Source organism: Nipponia nippon, unplaced genomic scaffold (assembly GCF_047370975.1).
Source record: "Nipponia nippon isolate SJK-2023a ecotype South Korea unplaced genomic scaffold, ASM4737097v1 scaffold_5, whole genome shotgun sequence".
Lineage (NCBI taxonomy): Eukaryota > Metazoa > Chordata > Aves > Pelecaniformes > Threskiornithidae > Nipponia > Nipponia nippon.
Window position 1 is genome coordinate 79,278,683 of NW_028262369.1, and position 20,325 is coordinate 79,299,007.

Consider the following 20,325-nt stretch of genomic DNA (forward strand, 5'->3'; position numbering starts at 1 on the left):
AGAAAACATACTCAGACAACCTCAAATTCATTCTAACAAAAGAGTATTTGTGTGGCCTATTCCTCCTTTCTGCCTATAGCTTATGTTCTGCTAGGCTTTGCTGTTCTCAATACTTACAGGTGCTACTCATAGTAAAAAAAAAAGAAGAAACAATTCTTCAAACCACACAGCTGGGTCTCGGCTCCTCAATTTTTGCATGCGTGTTCGGATGAGTTTTATGCTATTGAAGGTATGCATATTTTAATTATCTGATGACCCAAGGCACACTAAATCTGCTGGGTCCTTGAGAACTAGAAAGGCATGCAGAAGCTAGAATCTACACTCAAAAAACTGACAGCTAATGAGGCTCTGACATTCCCTGTTCTGCCCAGATGTACTGGCTTTCCCATTCCCCCAGAGTTTTCTTAGAGGAAATGTCTAGTTCTCCTAGGTGTTTTGTAAAATATTACATTTTGAAAACAGTAATTGGATTACCAGTGTGGATTTTACAGCACGCTTCTCTGTTAAAAACCGTTTGTACCCAAAACATCTGAACCAGTTAAGAAAGTGTTCCTATGCATCATCATTCAGAAAATCTAAGTCTTTGAAATGGCTCTGTGTCCAACAGAGAGACTCTGTGAGAAAAGGATGGCAACGAAAAAGTAACTTCTGCTGACAACAATTGTAAGAGTAATTGTAAGAGAAGGTGAGGATGGAGTAGCTCTAAAGAGTCCTAATCAAAAGAATCCTGTCCAACAAAATAGAATCATTTAACAATAACTTAAAAGCTTGATGAATTGCTAACATAGGTTTTCCCCTGTGCACCCCAAACACACATATTAGATACTACAATTGCAGCCAGGAGAAAAAGTCCAAATTTAATATGGAGGATGAAATATAATCCCAGTTTCACATCACAACACTACATGCACAACCTTACTATGGTTAACAGCTAGAGAGAATACAAAGTCTGAACTTTGGTCAATATATACTGATTGTAAATGAGCGTGAGAAACTGAATTTTCAAGGTGAAACTTTCACTCATAATGAAATGCACCAAATTGTAGTAATAAGATCTTTTTAAAGAGATTCCTTTAAAGTCACAGAACTATAAATGTGTCTTCCACACCACTGAATGTCTCAGACACTGAAAGCCAGCTGACATGGTCATTTGGAAATCAAGGTGTGCTGGTGTAGATCACAGCTGTGAAGTAGTATTAAGGAAGATCTGCAGTTATATAATCTTTCCAGAAAACTCTGGATAAAATTCTTCACCAGTTGCATCTTAACTGCAAAGGATTGCAATGAATGTGACTGAAATGACACTGCACGTAACTGTAATACTAAACTCCTGTGAAATTATTATTGCAGGTTTATCATGCATAAGAGTAGGGTGTTGGTAAGGAATCCTCAACTGAAATAGGCTGCATTTCTTAAGGGGGAACAGTTTTAGGTCTGTGGCAAAAATTCTGGCCTTATTTACCTCAATGGCAAAATTTCAATTGACTTCAAGGCACTGGATTTTACTCAGGATACTTACTTCAAGTCCCTCATTACTGTTTGGGTTCATTATCAAATACACTGAATGGCTGGAAGAAGCATAAAATTAGAGGAATTACCATTTAATAAAATAATCAGGATTTCTATCCAGTGGCCAGGATACTCTATAGTGTGTGTATATGGAAATACGCACGTCTGTGCTGGGAGGCCAACTTCCTCATATGATATAGCACTGGGACGACTCAGGGAGGTGGCGTACAGCCCAAACCATTCCTTAAGCATGGGTTCATATCCATCCTTTTGATGTGGGATGGGTAGAAGAACAGGAAACGTAGAGGTAGGATGGCATGCAATCATATAGTATGCTTAGCTATCCTGTAGCAATTTCTTAAGTTTATGTAGTGGCACTACTAATTGTTCATCACTCTGTAAAAGAGAAGTAATGCGCCTTTCATTTATGGTGGGGCCATTACCAGGGAGGAGAGGTTCCGTCTGGTCCTTGTTTGGGTACCTGTCCTAGATGGCACACTGCCATGGCACCAAAGCACAGCAGACTCTGCACATCCACTGCATTCCTCCTTCTGCGCAGGTGATTATGAGGATGTAGGAAGCAGCAAGAACAAGACTACCAGGATTACGATTGTGGAAACTGTGACCGAATCATTTCTTCCACAGAGGAGTATGCTGCCCCTTGCTGACTGCAGAGCATAAATTTTACAGTCTACCTTAATCTCTTAAGGAAGAGCACTGTAATGAAAGGTTAATCATGTTGCTCTTTTTTGGGACAGACACTTAAGTTTAGTCAGAGCCCTGAGGTGGCTACGGCCAGTGTGTGTGCAGCATAAGAAAGTCCCCTTTGTTTATCACTCAGAATTGACTGAGTTAAGTAAACGTGCTTCTATAACCTGAAGCAAATAGAATATAAGCTTTCTTCCATTAGAGAAACTTACTTCCAAGTTGACGTTTCTGTTCCTGGAGCCCTTCCCTGCTATACATTTTTTGAGGGTTACCATTCAGAAGTGACTGAATTTATTAAGAATCTTATAAATACTTCACACACTTATAATGCTAATACTGTGCTAAAGAAAATGAGGATACAGCCATTTCTTAGGATCTTAACTTATATTTAACTGACCTTGAGATCTTTGGCTGGAGAATCTTAGCAATACCTAGTCTTCTCAGGTGCCGAGTAACCACTGCTTTTACTGACTTCAAGTAACATTACCTTTACATATATATAGAAAAAGAAGCCTATTCTTGACTTTATGGTTTATTGCTCAATTTTCCTGTATTGTAGCTGAACTGAATTAAAAACAGAGTGCAAGTGAAAAGTTCTCTCTTCCAAGGAAGGCTGAATATCATTGTGACTTCAAGACACTGAGCAGCATAATGTATTTTAACATTGCAGTTAAAAAATTATTAAGTATGTCACAGAAGGAATGCGAAGTATGGATTTTGGGGAAAAGGAATAAAAGTTCCATGTTTAAGCATTGAGAAAATAAAGAAGAAAAATCTTAATTTTTCTCTTGTAAAAGAAATTCTTCAATCATAAAATAAGTAGCCCCCAAACGATAAATTCAGTGCTGGATATGGGACATATATAGTGGGACTCTTTTTGTTGGTATTATCAAACCTGAGAGTTACTGAGGAGTGAAAATTATTTGTCTGAATAAAAGATCAGAATTGGATCTACGGGCATTGCAATGCCTGAATTTGTGTTCTACAATAGAAAGATTAAAGGTTTATTAGGTTAGATCAAAGAACAGAACTGAATTGCATTTTTTAACTTTGGTGTCTTTTTGTATCAGATTACTTTGTTCTTTTTAATCATAATGTTTTACATCATAATTGTGAATTTATTCAATGGCATTTTTTTTGTGTTTTATTTTCCAAATAAACATTGGGAATTGAAAAGAAATTATAAGAAAAACAATTGTTCTAAAATAACACCTAACCTACGCTTAGCCAAAATTTACCTTGGGAATTGCAAAGCTAGTTATTTTTTGTATTTAGTCCCATCTTATTCTTCACTTAGTTTCACCATGGTCTATACAGCACCTGCCACAGTAGAACAAATACTAATTAGGGCCATTAGGTGCTCGTATACAACAAATAACTAATAGTAGTATCATGAAACTGTAAGAAAAAATATTTCTGAACAAATGGTCTTAAGGCCAGGATGAAAATAAAGCAAAAAGGCTTACATATCTCTGTATAATCATCCAAACTTCTGCATTATGATTTTTCCAATGAAACGAACAAGTACATCTTTTAAGGTTCCCCTATCACCAGCAGTAATTTTCTGCTTTTGCAAATTTGCACAAACTAATCAAACAGTAATAAGAAAGGTCGTGCTCCTGTTCTCATTGACTTCAATCAGAGTTTGGCATTGACTTGGAAATGATCATTACTGGATGGAGAATTATTATATTAAATAGAATGTGCAATGGGCTGCGGTTTTGACTTGGAATTTCGTTAGAATTATCACAGTCATTATAACTGTTGACTTTTTCCTTAACCTAGTTTACTAAAATAATTCAGTGCTTCACGGGACAGATTCTCATCTTGCCTTGTTTGACACTAGGATAACTTCATTGTCTGGAAGAATATTACAAGATTGAATTACTAGAATTTTCTTTATTTGGGAGATTCTTTAGCTAATTTGTGTAAATAAGATTGAATTAGAAAAATAATTAAAAATATCAGTAAATTTTAAGAGCATATTGAAATAAAAGACAAAGCAGAAGAAACATTTTAGAGTATTCTCATAGAAATTGTATTCTCTGCATCAAAGAATAGAAGTCAAGGAGAGTCCTAGGCAGAAGCGCTTATGCAAGTGAAATCAGTATGTGCCTTGCTAATTAAGAAGTTAACTTTATAAAGCTCTTTCTCCACATTGTTCCCTTTTCCACTTTGTTGAACTATATTAGATGATCTATGACTCAGATCCTGACAATATAGATGTCAATGTTAGAAATGTACTGACTTCCTGAGGGCCAGAATTTTTATTAGTATACTTATATTTTCAAGATTTATCTTATAAGCATGTTAAACTTCAGAGCCTGCTAGTTTCTCAGTTAAGAAACTTAAAAATTTGCTCTATTAAGTTTAATGTTGTCACAGAAAAGAACTATACCCTTTCCAGTCTCTCACATCAAACTCTATGCACCGTTTTGTCCTGATTCAGGTGACATTTTGTATCTACTTTGTTTTACTTTATCTTACACAACTCTTTCCCTCTCCCCTATGTGCTCCTCCATGCCAGTCCTTGATTCCTTCTCCCTTCCTGTTGTTGTTTGTTTGTTTGTTTTTTTCCTTCTGACTGCAGGAAGTTAGTTACTGGAGAAAAGGCCAAAGGTGAGGATGCTTCTCAGTGACCCTCCAAAATCAGTATCTTTCCCTTTATTGAAGATTTCCCCTCCTCTCTTCCTACAGTTCTGGAAATGATCAGATGAGACAGTTATTGCCTTGTACCTACAGGCCAGCCAACTGTAGGCAGGAGACTTGCAACTGGGTGGCTGTGCCACATGCCATACCAGCTGGTGCTTGATACTGAGGAACTTTTTTTTGCATCCCTTAACCATTGCATCTTGCCTATCAAATACTGGGACAAAACCTATGTAACTAACATTCAAAGTCATCTTTACTGATAAAGACCAAAACACTCTATACTTTTAAAGAAATGGTAACATGCAATTGACTATTTTTAATACGACTATAAAAATTGTAATTCTCCAAATAAACATACATGTAATGAGAGTGATTGCCATACAACAATAAAGCATCACTGCTATTATAAAACCATAAACTGTTATTCAATATACTATAAAATTCAAAATCTAATTGAAAGTGCTAGTTTAGCATAATTCCCACAAGCCATCATTCTTTAATATTGTGAAATGAATGGGGTTTTTGTGGAGCTATTAATTGTTACTGACAAGCAATAACCACTGGAATGAAACTCCAATTATCAGCAGTCATTAATCACATTTACTGTCATCTGTGATGTCAAAAAAAAATCAATAATATTCTAAACAGCAAAAAGGAATTTATACCTCTTATGTTTTAACTCACTTCATAGAAATCAGATGGTCCTTTGGTGTGGTAAGCAAAGAATTACAAAAGGCTATTTTCATTCTAAGCACAATGTTCAGTCTTTTATTTTCCAGTTTAAAAAAAACTCTTCCATTTTATTCCATTTTGATGGAGACTTAGATACCTTGCAGGTTTATTTCTATACAGTTATGGACAATTTATAACATAATTTGTTGCTAGCATGATGTTATTGCAGTCACATGGCTTTAAAAATAAGAAATTATAGAGATCATCTGAGCATGTAGTTCACTAGTCTGTTCCAGGAAAGCACTTAATGTTACTTTTAAGATGCAGGCTTGAGCAGAAGATGAAGGGTTCTTGGAGATGAGGGTGTAAATAAGGGTGGCAGAGCCTTCATTGTGGTACCTGAGCATTCAAATAAAATGAACTCACTCAGAACACGTCGTTCTATACTTTTAATCTTGTTCATTTTTCAGATTCTGTTGTTTACTTCAAATAATTGTTTTCCTTTTTTTGGATCCTACACATTATATCAAACACATACATGTACCTCTTTGGGAACAAAAGGATAGGAAACCGTTCAGTACTCTACTAGTGACGACTGGCCAAACATGCAATGTAGGTATTGCAGTTAAAAAGCCATGCTTGCAAAACAGGATCTGCTTTCTAGACCCCTGAAAATTCCTGGTATTACAAATAACATTGTTGGACCATTAAGGGCATATTGTGGTCCTTACTCTCAAATGATATTGAGGTTTCTTCTGGACTACAGCAAATACAGATCATGCTCAGTGATCAGCATGTGAGACTCCACCAGTCATTTACCTTGAGAGTCTGTCAGCTTTTGATGGCATAAAAAGACTTGGATTTAGAATAGTGTGGAAGCACCGGTCTATGATCTGCTGTGAATAACTTCATTCAGAAAAAGCAGTGAAATCCTAAATATTTTGTTTACTATACTGTGTTGTTCACTTATGGTTTCATCCACTCTTCATAATCCATCAAAGATACAAGTCCTCTAACATGAATCAGCAGAGCAGGAATAGCATCTGTTCATACTACACCGCAAATATCCAGCAGAGCATTGTTTTGGAAGAAGCATATAAGAATTGACAGTTGAATACATATCAAAACAAGCCCTAAAACAGATACAGAAATTGTATTTAGTTAGGTCTTAGGCACCTCCAAAGCACAGGGCAGTTGCTTGTTTTCCAAGTTTTCAAGTAGAGGTGTATTTATAAAATTGAGTATATTAGTGCCTCTGGAAGTGAAAGTCAGAGGTTGACCATACTAACAACTTTATTATTCCAGTTTATATAACCGGTGTTCCAAATTTTTAAATGCTGCATTTTCACTAAAACCAGGGTGCATAGCTGACAGTATGGTTTTATAATGCACAGTGTACAACCTAAATAGGTCATGTCTTTAAGATTCTGTCCTCTCTGAAATTCTCTTAAGATACTGTCACTGTTCACTCCTTGGTTACTTAAACACTGTGGTTAGATTAAAATACTTTACTTGTGATTTTCCTGCTAAATGTAATTGAACATTCTTGCTCTGAAGCATAGCAAATTTTTGGCCTATCTGCGTTTTCTTAAACTTTCGCAGACTTCGAAAGTGTACACATCTAATATGATCAATATTATCCTATAATACTGTCATGATCAATTAATCAAAAAAATTAACTGCCTAAATGAATTGAACTAGCAGAAAAAACTTTGTCTGTCATGAGAAAACTTTGGAACATGATTCTTTTCTTGAGTTCAACTCCTAAAATTTTCCATTTATTATTTGCTTGATGTTTTCCTGAGTTGTTCAATATGAAATTTGAATAGTTTGTACGTTTATTAAAAAAATAAGTCGTAATAATTAGCAATTTATGGTAAGATTTTAGGTTGAAGAATTCATACTGGCATTCCATTTCTGATATGTAATTAAACATTTTTATCTTTTCAGAAGAAATTACTAAGTATTTTTGAAAAAGTTATTTTTCCATCACCAATTTAAAACTGCTGCACTGAAAATTTATCATGAAATAACGCATTCATTTATGCTTGTTGTCAAGGTAACAGAGTTTATCAGAATAACAGAAATCAAAGCATTTAAAATGTAGTTGTAAATTCTCAATTTATTGGGGTAAGGTAAACACTAATTCTGACAAACACTAGTTATCTTTCATTAGCATGGAATGGAATACATTCTTAGAAGGAAAAATATGCAAATATTACTCTTTCTTCTAATAATAGATAGCTTTCCTTTAAAGAAGACAATAATAGACAAATGTTGCTAATTCAGCAAATATGTTTGCAACATGGAGTCTTTAAACTTGAGCTGTCAGTTAACACATATTCAAGATTCCTGCTAACTTAAAAGCAAAGAACACCCTTGAGTACAATAGCGAGAACTGGCTTTTTCCCTCCCTTCCCTCCCTCCCTCTTCATATCCCTCACTGAATAACAACCCTCATTTAGTGACATCAGTCATTTTTGCATCAGCCTTTTTTATGGCTGGAACAGAAGATTATGTGTGGAATAAGCATGAGTGGCATTCAGACTGAAATGTGTGAAAACTTCATAGATTTTGATAATACAGTGGAAAATGTGTCATGAGTTGGTGTTAACATTAGCTGAGAAATGGAAATGGATGCAGTAATTTGCACAGCAATTGCAGTTCAGCCCCTCCTGCCACCACTGGGCTACAAGTATTTACAAATGTAAACCAGTGCAGTGTCAAACCTTGAGACTGGTAAACTGTACCCAGCGGGTTTTGGTAGCGAGTGCAAGGAGGGTGAAGCTTACAAGGGCCTTACATGATCCTCTATTCATTTTACTGTGAGGTTCTGTTATCTTTAAATGACATTGAGTCACTTGGATGACTTACCAAAAAAAAAAAAAAAAAAGTAGTTATCTTCCTAATTGCTGGTAAAAACTAACAGGAAAGCAAAATCCATAACCCATAATAGGAAATATTGAGAGTTCTGAGAGTTCAGAATTTCTCTGATTTATTCCTGCTAAAGATCTGGCTAAAGAGAACGATCTACTTTTTGGCTGCTCAAACTGAACACTCGAATAGATGATAGCTCTGAAGATGTCATCTGAAGCACTGCATAATTAGCATGAATAATTTTAAAATATTCTGTTCCTGTAACAGATCTTGAAATGCCTCATCTAATGGACTATGGTGTTTAGAGCCAAACTATTTCATAAATCAGCAAGTCTGTACATTTCCATTATTTGGTATCACAAAATTTGTCATTTAAAATTTAAGTGGTGATTGAATAATAGCTCCCAAAGAATGATCTTGTTTGGATTTTGCTTCAGAGTCAGACTACAGATTACACCTCCAAAGGTGGCACTGCAGGGTGGGAGGGGTGAAGCTCAATTTACTGACATGGGAAGAATTGAATTTGCAGGGAAATACTGCCACATGAAATACAAAGTATTTTTTCATTGCACCTACTTTCCTGAAATCTTGGCTAAGTTTTGGCCACATTAATAACAATCTGCTTGTGAATTCTGATATTTTGTAACAGGAAAGGCTTTTAAATTTGGAGATGTTTGTTTTGGGATTTTAGGCCCTGTGAACAGCTCGCTCACCCTGATATCAAATTGACACAATTAATTTAGGATTCTTTTACTTTACGTGTTTTCAGCAAATACTCCCCCCAACTTTATTGTTCTAATCATTCATTTGATGATTTTATTATAGCTGTGCATATGGACTCTCATTTTTAGAGATTACCGATGTAACGTTTTCTCCAGCCTACACCACGTAAAACTGTATTTTTGATGTAAAACCATATTATGGTAATGTGTGTAGCGTTGCACATAGCATTTGCTGACTTTTGAGTCAACCTGCTTTGAGGTTGTCTGTAGGCTTTTACATATGGTGGCTGGCAATTTCTTCCTGTTTAAATATTCCTGATAGGAGTTTATTACTTTTCAATAGCTGGAGAGTAGTATAGCACACATTGGACTTCGTATTTAGTTCCATCTCCATTTCAGTTACAGACCTTATTGCTATAATTAAGAACTATACAATTCGTGCTTATTATTCTATATACCTTCAGTGTGTTCTGTTCTCCTTTCACTTTTAGCGCGCTCCCCAAGGTAATACAAAGTAATAACATGCCATATGGCAAATGGAATCAGCTGTAACACCACACAGCATCTTTTATCATGTAGCTTTTACAATATGACATTCCCAAGTTTGTAACTGATGAATATTGCACGTCCTAAAGAAACTCTAGTTGTATTATGCTGCTTCTCCCACTAGAAGCATCCTTGCTGATACTCTGAGCCTTTTTTTAACATAAATGCAGCAGCTGTCATTTTGCAAGAATCAACAACATACAAAGGAATAGGCAGAATGTCTCAATGTGTGGTAATCTTGCCAAACTGCAAAACGTTAGCATGAACACAATATTGCATTATCATGAATTGTGCAACATACAATTGGTATGATGTAACAGTAATAATGAGTTTCATGTAGTTTGGGAGGCTTGACTGGGGATTTTTATTTCTTTGTTTTTAATGTCTGTAGATCGCCTGGGAATTCAAGCAGTAAATCTCAGAAATACTAGGAAGGGCAAGATAACCATAAACTATTTGATACAATTCTTTGTAAAATTTACACTTTATACAGAATCACCTGAATTCCTTACCTGATTTTTTAGAAACTGCTCTGTCTTTTTGTCCTTAATTTTTCTTTCTTGCTTATCTGCATCGTATCTACTGCCGTTCTCCACTGTTTGCTTGCCTCCTTGTCACATATGAAACCAGTGCGGACTGTATATTGATAAACCTGCATTGACAAATATCAATTGATTATTGACAAATAATGTAAGTGTCTTAGAAAACAAAACATGTGGGCTTATGAGAAACAGAAACTACTAGTATTTGGCAAGTCCTTTGGAAGCCCAAGCAACACTTTCAGAGAGACCAGTCATATTTAGAAGTGCCACAGACTAGTTTAGTTGCAACATTTATCTGTTTTCTTTTAGGCCTGATCTTGAAGATTACAACAAGGTGCCTACCTGAGACACCTCTGCAGGGTTCAGTGATTTTCACAGAATTCTGATCTGGCTTGCAAGAATTATCCTTTTCTAAATTGCAATTTAAAGGAGGTTTGTCTGTTTCCTTTTCTGTTTTATCTTTCTTTGGTGTTTGGTTTTTTATTTGGCCAGAACTTATTTCCTGGCTTTTCCCTAATTCCTAACAATCCCTCCTTCATCTCTTGTGCCTCTCTTCCCCACATTTGCTTTTGAACAATCATGTCTTTAGGCAAGAGTTTGTAAATTAAAATTGTATTGTCCTGTTTTATGACCTTAGCTATTCCCAGCATTCTCATTTCTAATCCTCTTATTTCCTTAATTTTAAGTCCAGGATAGTTAAAAATCACCTGTATGGGGAATTTGATCATGATTATTTGAAACGACATATTTTTGTCATACAAGCAGGTATGAAAAATAATTAAAATTTTGGAACATATAATGGCACCAAGGAACTTTAATTGAATTAAACTGTAGACTCTTGGGACATCTTTTCTAAAATTAAAAGTATATCTTTAAAGTAATTTCTACATTCATGGGGAACTGATTTTCTTGAGAAGGACAACAGCTGTATTTGTTGGCCATTTTCCAGTAGAATTTATGTCAGAATGAAGAAAAAAAAGCATAGAAATACTTAAAATGGCTTCTTTTAAATGACAAAAATGGTTCTACGCTTTAATGCATGGAGTCCTTGAGTGTTGCATCTCAAGGCAATTTTCTGTGGCTCAGAGACACACAAATATGGTACAGTGGACAGAGCCCTGAATCAAAGATGAACTTAGCCTACAAAGAACAGAATTTGGCTCCGTGTTTCCCTTTGTCTCACTGCCAAAAAGCTTTACATATAACAAACACAGTCATCAAAATTCACTTATGACAAGTAACAGGTATCTTGTGCATCATTTATCGCAGTTCTACTATTAGTCACCTCTTCATATACTTTAACATGTAATATGTGTTTCCTTAGAGCATGTCACATTTTATTAAGGTGTCCAGCTTTTCACGGGGAGGATATGAAATGAAAAGCATTCTTATTTGCCTAGAAATTCATGCCATACACCAAATACCATGTTTTCTGTGATTAGTTAGCAGGAACCATCTGTCATGTCCCCACCCCCACAGTGCTGAGGAAGGCAGAGACTGAAAGTGAGAAGTATATTTACTTTTGACAACAAAACCAGCTGTTGCCATTACTTTTAGCTGTAAGGCAAACATGCTGGAAAAGGTGACTGTCTATTGTGATTCTAGTGCACTGGGACCAACTATGACTGTTGATGACAGCAAACCTCTTAAAATCCAGAGGAAAATTGCTTTATGGCTTATGTCAGGAGGGCATGTACAAACACAGCTCCAGCTGGGAGCTGGAACCAAGAAGCAGAAACTTCAGGCTGGAATAGTATCAGGATGAGTCCAAGTAAGAATCTCCCCTTTCTCCCGCCTTCCTTTTGGTAGAAAATTATATTGGAAAAGAAACTATTTTTCTCTAATGATAACACAAGATTCTGAAATTAAGCCCAGCAGGTAGAAACACCCGGCACAGATTTAAAAAAATATTGCATATTCATATGCTGAAATGTTTTCCAGTGCTGACAGCTAACTCTTCCAAGTGGAAAAGGTACATGCTCGGCTGTTCTTCATTCTCTGCCAATTTCCCTTCTTAAAACTCTGGCACCATGTTTTGGTGGCTGTGTAATCTCTGTTATTCTTACCACCATCTATCAGACTAAGAAAGATATTTACAGGGCCAAATCATTTTGACTTTGAATAGGATTGCAGCAAATAGGTATATTTTGAAAATTTTTGACAAAGGGAAAAGGGCTATTTCTTCACTAAAAACACTTTATTGCCTTGTTACCTTCTTCCGTATTGTACAAAGAGAGCACTGTGCTATGGTGTGAACATACCTAGAGCATATTTCAGGAGCAAAATATAAACATTGGCAGCAAAGGGCACTTTATGCAAATCTATTTCCTGAGTGATGGCTCTTCCTCCCTGATGATTCTGGCAAGACATAATAATTTGGGAAAATAAGTGGAGTGCCCTGCCCTGCAGCTCTTTTCTCTAGAGCACGTACATCTCCTTGCAAATAGGATTATGACAAAATAAAAGGTTCATTGGGGTGGGAGCTTCTTTTAAAATATGTTCAATACATCACTGTAGAAAATAGTAGAGATAAAGCAGAGCTATAAAAGACATACTTTTAGGAAAAGAAACAGACCATCATGCCTAACTCTATATTGCACTCATTTTCCTTTTACAGCCCACCTGCCAGTCCTGTTATCCTTATCTAGAAAAGAATTTACAGTAAGTCTCTGCTTCAATCAGTTTCCATGGTAACTTGGTTTTCTGGTTTAAAACCTTTACATAAAAATGGCTTGGTTAAAATGATAATGAGCGGGAGTGCTTCCCCATACCTGAACTACACCCTTCCCATTGCTCAGAAATAATCAGATAGGGGTGTCACTCCATCTGCTCTAGTTCCTTTAGCTTCTACAATACTGTCTCACTAACCAAGTCAGATCAGTTTCTTTGCCATCTGGAAATCTCAGTTTCTGACGTATAGGGTTCAGGGTACTAACTAGTGTTTACACACTACATGCTGTAAAGTACAGTAAAGCACGTTAGGGTCTGGAGTCTTGAGCTCCTGGGGAAAGGATCCCTCTGTGTGTACAGTACCTACAGCAGGGCTGAATGCTCCAAGGACCATAGCATCTTTTAAGAAACAAACCTACCTTCACAAAGGTAGGAAAAAAATTTCCCTTCAGGCCACATCAAGGGGAAATAAAAGTTCAGAAAAAAAAAGAAAGTTTTAATTGATTCTAGGAATCTTGGGATACTGTCCCATCACTGTGGATATGTCTGTTTTATCTGACCTTTAGTTATCCCTTATTCTAGTTTCAAGCTCATCTCTTGCACTCAGAATTTGATTCTCTGGCCCAGTTTGACTTTCTTTGACAGTCTTTTTCATAATTCTGATTACTTCTTTATACTGTCTCAAGTCTCATCTAGGAAAAAAATCAATATTCTTTTTTATGTAACTTAAATACTTCAGTGATAACACAAGTTTCAGCTACAGGGAAATCTTAAAAGAACTTCTAATGTGGATCTGATAGAGCTCTTCAGCAATTACTCTGAAAACTTGCTGCATTTCATAGAAGATGACACTTTTCCTGTGATATCAAAAACTCTTAAAATTCTGTACTAGATCTGCTCTTCTAAGTTGTATCAGGTAGCTTAATATTTTTATGGGATTTTTTTTGTTCCATAGAAGGCACTGATAGAATTTATGAAAAATAATTTTACACTGCTATATCTTCCAGGCAGGCATTGCAAAAGCTGCTAGATGTAGGTATACACCAGTGAATTTACAACTGAGTTTGTCCAAATACTTGGTAAAAATCTCATGTTTCGGCATGAGACAAAGCAGTATTATTTTCCTGTGATAAGTAGTTGCCCAGCTGGTCCCTATTAAGCATCTTAAATACCCGAAACAAGTCCATGTTTGCATTGTGTTTCATAGTTTGGATAGTATCAGATGCTGCTGCTTTGTCCTTGGCAATACACAGAAGGGCACTGCTCAGTGATTTTTCACACCTCATTTCTGTATGGCACTACTACGCAAGATGTATGCATGTTATATCCTTTATATGGGTTTACTTTTGTATAGATTAAACTTTGATTGTCATCTACTGATTCATCTAGATAATATGATCACCTTGAAATTCAGTTGCAATTTAAAAGGAAAGAATCAGTATCCTTGTCCCAAACCAAATAATATGGGCATACTATAAGTTTTTTAGACCTACATAATTCCCCCCAAAACAGCTTGAAAAAACAAGCTTTCAAATGCATTTTTTCCATCTCTTATTTTTAACTAGCAGTCTCATTTACTCCCTATGTTCTAACACTGTCCTATAGACATTATTTTCTGAGGGTAGGGTGCTGTCAAATCAGGGTATCATAAATCTACTGAATTCCTTTCATCAGTCGTTGCAATAACATCTTCACAGTATTCCTGCGTGTCAGTAAAGTATGACCTTCTCTGACTGATCTGTGCAGACTATGCTTAATTGAACTATGCTTTTCCAGTGGGCATTTTAACTTTCACACAATGATTTTTTCAATAACTGATGTCCAAGCAACTGGTCTTCAGTTTCCAGATGAAAGAATAAATAACATCTGATGCTTTGTCGATTGAAAAAAAGTAGTTACTTATTTTTAATCCTTTTAACCTCTTTTAACACAATTGAACAATTAAATATGCTTACACTTTCCATGGTTTTTTATTCCTTTCACAATCCTTTGTATAAAAAGGACTGATTCTGTACTTCTTTTCACCATTGTAGCACTACTGAGTCCATCTTGATGCTAATCTGTGCTCCAGAAATACTGTAGTTTGATGTGAAAACTGATCATACTAGTTGGCCACTTGAGATGGGAAATTTCTTCTAAGGCATGGTCTTTAATACAGTTCTTATTGTATTTAATTAATCTGCTAATTACTATGTAGTGCAACAGGCTATATTTTCTTTTGCCCTGAATATTGTTCATATGTACAGCAGATTAATTGTTAGCTGCAAAACTATCTCAAATGTATCATTTGATATTTCTGCCTCTTTTTAAGTAGATTAAAAATTACTGTTAAATTAAGAGGGTCTTATTTCTTAGTTTTTAGCTCATTATGCTGACTTATACTTTTAAAAAAAGTCTTTTCTTGATTCCTTTTTATTTTGAAATGTCTTGTATCATCTTGTATTAATTACTACCAAGTATTTGAGAAATACCAGTATCTATTACTAATTTAGTTGCTTGCTGGTAGGAATTCCAAATAGTTAATCTCTGTGCCTTAAATAATTATGTGATTTTTTTTCCTCTTTATAACTATGATTACCCTCATGCGCTGCTCTATATGAAATTTTTTTCACTTTGCATACAATTAATAAGATTTTACTTAGTACCTATTTTACCCCCTGACTGTGCTTTCTGAAGACATGTATCATATTTTGAAAGCTAGTTATATTGTGATTAAAGTAGAACAAACTTGTTTGGATAAAATTAAAAAAGCTCAAATATTCATGTATCCATGAACCTTCGCATTACAAATCTCAGACACCTCTGCTGATGAAGGCTGAATGGGCTATGTATAAACAAGTATGTAAAATGAGAATCAGTAGCTTGTAAGAAGTTAACGGTGCCTGCATTACCAGTTTGCTGCCATCTGTGGTATATGTTTTTGAGTTGGATGAACTTTGAAATGGTAATCTGAACCTCAGTCTCCCTCTTTCCTGGTCCCTCTGGTCCTGGTATCCCCTATGTGATGCGGCCTCCAAACTTCCACATTATGTCCTAAACTAGTTTCAAGAGATATCTCTCTCTCTGATTTTATTCTCCTTAGCAAAGTATTCCCTCTCCCTGGTTACACACGAGAAATCATGTTTTGAAATGTGCTACACAGAAAGAGAACAGAGGAATAACATCGTGAAAGTTACAGAAGGGGAACTGAAGGTGCAAACAGAGTTTGGATAGTGTGAGGGAAGGAAAGAGCAGTGCTTTGTTTCTTCTCTCTGCCTGCTCCTCCTGTGAGTAGCACATCCAAGATAGGAGTCTGAAAGCAAGTTTATCAGGATCATTAAGTTGTTTGCTGACCAAATTAACAAGGTAGAAAGGCTCAGAAAACTGACTCAGACACTTTCTCTTTGGCATATGTGGTTTGTTTGAGTCAGAATCACAGCCCATGAATAGTCTTACACTCTTTCACTTCTGCTGTTCTCTTGCCTCCAGCCCTCCTCCTGACAGAGGCATTGGCCTATCTGGCAGTAAAACTTGTCGTACCAAATGCTCCTGATGTTTATTGTGGTGAGTAGTAAATGAGAAATTTTTTATAATGATGTAGGATAGGAAAGAGCAAATAGATGCAATGGGCAGAAGAGCTAAGAGCTCAAACCAAGCCTTCAGGCACGCTCCAGAGACCACCATACCCTGTTGTGTTCTGGAAGGCCAAAAAGTTGTGAAGAAGTTAATTTCAAACTAAGGTCATACCTGCTCAATTTAATTAAGAGATTCTTGTCTCTAGAAACTCTTGTGATCACAATTGACACATGGGACTAATCTGATCAATAATTTTTTTTAGCAGAACTGTTTTTAAAAACACACACATTCAGGTCATGCTAAAATTAATTTTAAAAGTTCCACCTTATTTGGAAGATAACTGATATCAGGGAAAATAATAAGCAGAAACATAATGTTTTTATGTTACCTAATAGCACTGAATAAGTAGGTATGTATATTTTCAAAATGAGTTTGCTGTTTCGAAGTGACAAAGACATGGTTACCATTAGATCTAGATTATAACAGAGTTAGGCCAGTGAGTAGGACTCGGGGAAACTCAGGTTCCCTGCATGGCTTCTGGGCTTCTCCCTCTTCTATAAAATGGAGACCTTGAGACTTCCTTAACTTGTGCAATGGTAAGAAATATATTCCAGACCCTGTGATTCCCAACTAATGTAAGGAAGAATGAGAGAGTTGCGAAGTATGTAAGTACCTAAACAGGAAACAGGAAATAAATCATGCCTGTTTTCTGGTTAACTGTCATAATTTTATCTTGATTTACTCAAAGATTTGTGTCTTCCAATGTGAAGCTTTTCAATGGCATTACATAAATGAATCTAGCTTAACATATTCTTAGAGAATTTATATCAGTTCCCTGATCACTCCATTTCTAGAAAGAAATGCAAGCTTCCTGTATGACTTTTAGAAGTATTGTATAAACAATTCACTTTCATCTGTGTGTTGAGAATCTGGGGTTTGGGGGTTTATTCATAAAATTCAAACTAGCTCGTTTGATTTTCCACCTTCCTTTCCTTCTTTAAAATAGTACAATTTGAAGGAAGCACAAAATCAGATGGAAGAATGCCATTTGGGCTCTTGAGAATATATGGCAATTACATTTTCTTTTACAAATGGAAAAGAATTAATCTTTTCTAAGTTACAGGTGTAAAAAGAATCAGTTACGGAGGCATATGTCTTAAATGAGCTTTATAAATAAGTTTGCTTTTGATTTCTAAAGATAATGTAAGGAATAGGGCAGATACAACAAAAAAAGCAGGGTCAATCAACTAGGTAACATCATCAGTCTGGGTCTGGCATTGTTCTAGAAAATGGGGCAAATAGTAATCTAATATAGAGGATATTGTGAATTCCAAGGTTACGTATGCCATAGATAGGCAGGTGATTCACCGGCTTTGAAGTCCAGAGTGCCTTATAGATTAATGTGCTTTTAAACTGGAACTAAAGCTCAATGGGAAATGAGTTTGTTAATCTTTGCTAATATGCCAGTTTAGCCAATCAGAATATTTCTTAGAAAAATAGTATTAGCATGAAACACAAAGATTTTCACAAATCTTCCAAGAAAAACTTGTAAGCTTCCCTAGCCACCTGTATTTCCCTCTGCCACCCACCAAAACACAACTACAAAATCAAGACATATTTAAGACAGTGTAACCTGTAACATGTAAAGCAGTTCAACTTTAAAAAGTAGAAAAAAGAAAAAATGAAATAAATGCCTGTGAGAAAGTTATGGTAAGGCTCTCCAGAAAAGCAGAATCTGAAACACATGCTGAAGTGCTGGCTGGCTGGTCTGAGTCTAGTAAAAACACTGGGGGGAGGAAAAAAAGAAGAAGAAAAAGAAAAAAAACTCTAAAGCAAGTAACAGTCCTTTGTATAGGCAATGTTCTCATCTTGGTGATGTTCAGGTGTTTTCCTATCAGAATTTTTCTACCCTACCTTCCTCTCCCCCCCCCCCCCCGCCCCAAACCCTGAAAATCTCTAACACTGCCTTTATTGTCTTTATTCTCCATATTCAGAAGCTTCAACAGATAAGAAAATTCTTTATGTCTGGCTTTCATTATGAGGACACTCTAGTTAGTAGATCAAAAGCCCTCTGAATTACTACCCAAACTTAATTGTTTTGATGGAGGAATTTAAGTCTTATAGGCAAGCATAAAAATGTGGAAATTTTTTTTTTTAGCAATTTTGTTTCAATAGAACATAGCAGTGGGACTTTTTGTTCAATTGTGATTAGATTTTTTGTTATTTTTGTTGAGTTTGATTGTGAGGAACAGAAGTTGCAAGACAAATATTTTGGCTCAAGAAGCTTAGTCACTCATGTGAGTTCAGTACCTTCTTTACTACTACAAAATGTGGGCTGGAGCACCTCTCCTGTGAGGACAGGCTGAGAGGCTTGGGGTTGTTTAGCCTGGAGAAGAGAAGACTGCGGGGAGACCTTATAGCAGCCTTCCATTACCTGAAGGGGGCCTATAAGAAAGCTGGAGAGGGACTTTTTACAAAGGCACATAGTGATAGGACAAGGGGTAATGGCTACAAACTGAAAGAGGGCAGGGTTAGATTGGGTATAAGGAAGAAGTTCTTTACTGTGAGGGTGGTGAAAATTTACAAAACCAGTAATTTTTGAAGCCCTGAAAACTAAGCAAAATCAGCCATACTGGACTTACAAACAACTAAAATAATGTATTTTTTTATCAATAGGCTCTCTTTCATTTCCAAATGAATAATGTAATATTCTCAGTGATACAAAAGTTAGATTTTTAAAAGTAAAGAGTGCTTGGGAGGGGGAGTTGAGAAAGAACATTCACCCATCCTACAAATATAATGCAAGAGCTCAGTATTTTTAAGGTCGCTTCTCATTGTTATCAATATCCCTCATGGCTGCCTAAGATCAATTAGATTTAATGTAGTCTATTATTCCTCACTAAACTTCAGCTCCTCAGTCCTACAGTAATACATTTTATTAACAATTGTGCGAGGAAAAACTGAGTTTTAGAATTTTCGAACTCGAAGTAAAAAGATAAATCATGAAAACAAATGCTGCAAATATACACGGTCATGAGTTGAATAATGGGGTTTTTTTCCTCTTAGGTTTGTCTGTCATTTCTATGAATATTACATTGGGAAATCATTTTGTAGCTATTTTTTGTGTCAGATGCCCAGATGGTATAAATTAGCTACATTGACTTCACTGATGTAGTATGGATTTATGTCCCCATGGAAAGGAGAGCATATACATGTAACATAGCATAGCAGAAAAGCTTTCTCATTTAGCAGAGATTATCTATCTGCATGAGAATTTCAAAGTACTTAGTATCTTGGACCAAGGACTCCGAACTTGGTGGGAGCTTTACCATTGCCTTCTCTGGAGCTAATGAGGAATATTCACACTACCCAATTTTAGGCTACTAAATTACATCAGATGATTACACAGAAATATAGAAAAGGTAAAGTTGATTTCTTTATGATCCAAATCCTTATTTAACAGAAAAGAAAGAATTATGTTCTGTTAAGCTCTTTTTTGAAATTCAAATTATGTTTATACCTTAGGGAAAAGACTAACTAGAGGCTAACATGGCTTGCATGAGCTTCAGATGATTAACCTACTTTATATTGCTCTCACCACACTGCATTGGTTAATCATTATCTTTTAGCAGTGTCTTTAACAATTAGGTAAAACAGCATTTATCTCTGTTCTGTATGTAGAGGACCTTACACAAACTAATCTTATTTTTCCTTTATTTTCCATTATACTTGCCATATGGAATGTGTGTAGTAGAATTAATGTAAGAAAAAATTCAATCTCTATCCTTGACTAGATTCAGATGAGTTAATTCTTTCTTATCTTTACTCTCCCTCTAGGCCCAGTGTCCATTACTGTTGAATGAGATACTATG

At 35.8% G+C, this 20,325-nt stretch overlaps 1 protein-coding gene across 2 annotated transcripts in view; it reads right to left on the reverse strand.

Moving 5' to 3' along the window:
- B3GALT1 (beta-1,3-galactosyltransferase 1) overlaps nucleotides 1-20,325 on the reverse strand; it is a 217,360-nt gene that overhangs the window by 109,173 nt on the left and 87,862 nt on the right. The window contains exon 2 of one of the 2 annotated variants that reach the window (XM_087734170.1): nucleotides 10,199-10,338. The exons of the other annotated variant lie outside the window; for it this stretch is intronic. The gene's annotated coding sequence lies outside the window, so the exon portion shown is untranslated. The remainder of the gene's footprint in view (nucleotides 1-10,198; nucleotides 10,339-20,325) is intronic. 2 annotated transcript variants of the gene reach the window in all.